We start from the raw sequence: 4,776 nt of genomic DNA, 5'->3' as shown, positions 1-4,776 counted from the left end.
AGTTAAGACAAGTCTCAGGTTATCTATTACTAGTGTTGAATTCAGATTGTTTTTCCATGTTGAGTAATTATCACCGTTTAGTTTCTTGGAAGCTAAGAGTTGATCTAAAGAGCTAGTCATGCTGAAAAGAAAAACATATCATTTTTAGTAAAAACATTAATCTTTAAAATCCAATCAAGTTTAGCAAAAAAAACTAATAATATACCCTTCATTATTATATTTTGCAACGATATTTCAATGGTTTAGAATAACCTCCACCGAGCGGTGATCGACTATTCCTCCGTTGAACCAAGAATATCTTGACTAGATACTATCACCAGAATAACTCTTATCCCTATAATAACCTTCACTGAAGGGTAATCGACTATTCCTCCGTTGATTTTCAATGATTGCTTTGTGGTCGTCCTCAAGACGAATGTGGTGCATGCAGTACACGGGGTTAATTCCTCCGATATCAGCGAGCGTCCAGCCGATTGCTCGCACATGCTTTTTGAGAATGCTCATTAACGCATTCTTTTGATCTGTGTTAAGTGTGGAGGAAATTATCACTGGCAGCTTCTCATTCTGCCCCAGGAATTCATACTTCAGATGTGTTGGTAGGGTTTTTAGTTCAAGGGTTCGTGGCTCCACGAGAGAAGGTTGAGTTATTTTTCTTTCTTCCCTTGCCTCTTCTTCTTGCGTTGCGATCGATCCTTCGTCTTTTTTTGTTTTTGCTATGATCGCATTGCAGGCAGCTACGGATGCGTCGACATCCTCTTTTTTATACTCTTCATCAAACTTTTCTTCTTCAATCAAATTCAATTCATCTTCTGAATATGACAAGTCTTCCTCATCAAGAAATTTCATGGCACGAATTATGTTAAATTCGAGCTTCTGTCCGTTGATACACAAAGTGATCTCTCCCTTGTGCACGTCAATTTAAGCACGACCTGTTGATAGGAAAGGTCGCCCCAAAATGATGGGCACATCTTTATCGGCCTCATAATCCAAGATGATGAAGTCAGCTGGCAAAATAAATTTATCAATGGTGATCAAAATGTCTTTCACCTTACCCTCTGGATGAACCAGAGATCTGTAAGCCAACTGGAGAGTCATGGATGTGGGCACAAGTTCCCCCAAATTTAATTGTCGAAAGATTGACAGCGACATCAAATTTATGCTAGCCCCCAAGTCACACAAAGCTTGCTCAATATAGAGTCCTCCTATGGTGCAAGGAATAGTGAAGCTCCCAAGATCGCTCATCTTCAGTGGGATAATAGATTTGGAACTTTGCGTTAATGCCACCGTGGCAAATTTTCTAGTACCTCTTTTCTTGGATACCATGTCCTTTAGAAACTTGGCATAGGCAGGCATTTCCTCAATCGCTTCACTGAAAGGAATGTTAACATGTAATTTCTTAAGCATAGACATAAAGCATAGGTACTGTACCTCTTCATTTTTTTTCTAGCCTCTGGGGGAAAGGTGGTAACTGGACTCTCACGGTTCCCATTTCATTTGACTTTAAGGTTGATGCAACCTCAGGTTATAATGCTTCATTTTCTTTTTCTACTTCTTGTGTTGCCGCAATCTCCAGTTCAGCTGCGATGGAGGTCGATCTATTCTACTCCTTCTTTTCTCCTTCCACAGTCCTTCCACTGCACAATGTCACAACTTGACATTGCTCCTTACCTAAACCTACTGGGTTGCGTGAAAGCTCGGTTGAACTCGGCAGCAACCCTTGCGGTCTACTTTTGAGCTCATTTTCAATCTGGCCCATTTGCAATTCAAGGTTGCGGATGGACGTAGCCTGATTCTAAAGCACCATCTCATTTTTCTCTATATATTGCTTCAATAGGCCTTCTAGGGAAGAAGATTACGGTGGTTATTGTGAGCTACTTACTTGGTTGCTCTGTTGACGTTACTGTGTTGAAAGAACCCTGGTGGCCCTTCTTTTTGTGCCACAGATTGAAAGTTTTGTTGTGAATTCTTCCAAGCAAAGTTTTGGTGGTTTTTCCACCCGGAGTTGTAGGTGTTGAAAAAAGGGTTGTTCTTTACAAAATATACAGACTGTGGGTTTTGTGGGCAATTCTCCATAGCATGCTCATCACCATAAGTCGCACACCTTGCGGTGTTTTGACTTATTACATTGATTTGCCCACCTTGCGGTGTTGGGCTACTGATCGTCATTCCTTGGATCAAGTTCATCATTGCGGTCATTTGGTTCTGCAGTGAAACAATGGCACCGTTTTTTTGCATCAAATTCTTTGAGTCTTAATCTCTGGTCGCACTTCCTCCAGTCATCATGATTCTTGGAGATGCGATCCAGGAAATTCTTCGCCTCATCATAAGTCTTGTCAAGCAGACACCAGCTGCTGCCACATTGGCAACGGTCTGCGAACCAGGATTCAAACCGTGGTAGAAAATTTCCATCTGAAGGCAGTCTGGTAGCCTATTATGCGGACAATCTTAGACCAACCTTTTAAACCTTGCCCAGGCATCACAAAGTGATTCGTCCATGTCTTGTTCAAAATTAGTGATAAGCTTTCTTCGTCTGGCATTCTCTGTAGGTGGGAAATACTTCTTCATAAACTTATCCACCACCTGTTCCCAAGAAGTGATCTCTCCTGGTTTAAGTTAGTAAGCCCATTTCCTAGCCTGATCACAAAGGGAAAATGGAAATAGCGTTAGTCGAACCTCCTCAGTAGAGATATTTGGGAACACAAAAGTATTGCAGATTTCAATAAAACTTCGGAGATGAGCATGCGGATCCTCGCCACGCCTTCCACCGAATTGACCTGTAGCCTGGATCATCTGCAGCATCACTGGTTTCATTTTAAATCTACTTCTGTCTAAGGCAGACCTCATGATTCTAGGAGAGAAATCATAGAGGTTTGGCGATGTAAGGTCCCTAATGGGCCTATTGCGATCGTTGGTCAACAGAATTGGATTTACAATGACATTGTTGCTGTTTGGTGCTTCATTCCTAGGCTGCTCCGCCATCTCTTCCTTGTCGAATTGTGGTTGCTGTTGGCGGTTCCTTAGTCTCCTCCTAAAAGTCCTCTCAATCTCTGGGTCGTAATTCTCTAGAGATTGAGAATCCTGCGAAGAAATAATAATAAAAAAAAACTATCATTAACAAACTATTTTGCCGAAGTCCCCAGCAATGGCGCCAAAAACTTGGTGCATTATTTTATTGAGTGGAAATATGGATGAAATGTATTGGTGGATTTACGTTGTGCACTCAAGTTTCCCCAGCGGAATCCAAGTGTAAATTCCTCTGAGTTTCTTGGTAAGTCCAGGGTCGATCACAGGGACTTGTGAAAATAGCTGCGTTGATAAATTTCTTATGAAAACTTTGCGATAACCGATAAAATAAATAAGGTGGTGGTTTGTTGTTGCATTAATGAAAATAATAATAAGAGTTGGCAACGTGAAATACGATGAATATGCGGTGAATGGGTTGAGAAGGGTTTCGACTAACACTCCCTAGGTTGCGTTCATGCCTTGCGATCATGCAACATGCATACAATAGTAAACCACCTCTCGGCGCGAATGCCATGACTTCTAAGGCTAGAACGCATGTGACAAATATGCGATAAGTCTACAGGGTTTACAGATAAACCTCTATTTCTATTTATGCGATGATAATATGACATTCACACAAATATACGACCGCATAATGTCATTCCTATTCCTAGGATGCATGCGATGCAAGTTGACAAACAGAGCTTATCTCTAAGTCCCTTTTTCTTGTTTATGCAGGCCTAATCTTGCTCTTTCAAGTCAGATTCTAACCTAGCTCTCTCGAGACATTAGGTTCTTTCCTTAGATTCTCTCTCGAGCAACTCTAAAGGGATGTTTCACAACATAAAACAAGACAATCATAAGTAATGAACTTCTTAGATCATGTTAGCTTAGTTCCTCTCAACCCATTCAACTAGTATAGCTACTCATATGTATTAAGAGAGTGAGCAGATGTAAAATTATAACTTCCATTGAATAGATAAAAGATGAAGTATAGAATAACAATGCAAGTATAGTAAAGAGCCTGAGGCAATTTCTTGCCACCAGGTGTTACACTGTTCTACTTGTGCTCAAAAGATAATCTCGCTTTCATGAGAGTCAACCCACTCTTTGCTCTTACGCCCCAAGGTTCTCTCTCGAGCTGTCTTGGACGATCATCAGCGTCACCACTCTGCTCTAGCTCCGCCGTGAAATGGAAAAGAAAACTATGAACAGAGGTGTGAACTTGTAACGTGATGAATTAATCAATTGCTTAACCCCCTCTCTGAAGAATGCACTTGGTATTTATAGGGCATCAAAAAGGTGAAAGGCAGCTTCTCTTTCCTGGTTGTATAGATGAGACAGCTTTAGTTCCTGACTGATGCACCAGATAATTGTCACCGATAAAGCTGGATGTACTTTGTGACCCTTATCGGCTGTCAACTTAATTTGGATTCAACTGCTATCAGCTTTCTGTTCCATTGATCTTAACTGTCCTTTCGTCCGGATGCGCCCACCATGTTGTGGTGATTCTTCTTGGGTGAGTATTTGCGAGCGTGATCAATGCAAAGTCTTGCAGTGAAGTTGCTCGTCCGATGAATTCCTATGATTGCAATCTCTATAATGTATTAATGCATATTTTGCACAAAAAAAATACAAAAATCAATAGTTCCAATGCACTGACGCATGCGACCGCAATATTATAGATTTTATGCTTAATGGACGCAATTTATCATTTTTCATCAACGCAATCCAACGTTGTTTAATAACTTAGCACTATGATAACGTGCATTT

General features: G+C 40.8%; 1 non-coding gene across 1 annotated transcript; it reads left to right on the top strand.

Moving 5' to 3' along the window:
- Positions 1–2,425: 2,425 nt before the first annotated feature.
- LOC120072379 lies at positions 2,426–2,532 on the top strand. The gene has a single exon (XR_005480442.1). It is a non-coding gene; the product is annotated as a small nucleolar RNA R71 (small nucleolar RNA).
- Positions 2,533–4,776: the final 2,244 nt, after the last annotated feature.

The sequence above is a fragment of the Benincasa hispida genome, chromosome 2, assembly GCF_009727055.1.
Source record: "Benincasa hispida cultivar B227 chromosome 2, ASM972705v1, whole genome shotgun sequence".
Lineage (NCBI taxonomy): Eukaryota > Viridiplantae > Streptophyta > Magnoliopsida > Cucurbitales > Cucurbitaceae > Benincasa > Benincasa hispida.
This window is presented reverse-complemented; position numbering and strand designations above follow the sequence as displayed.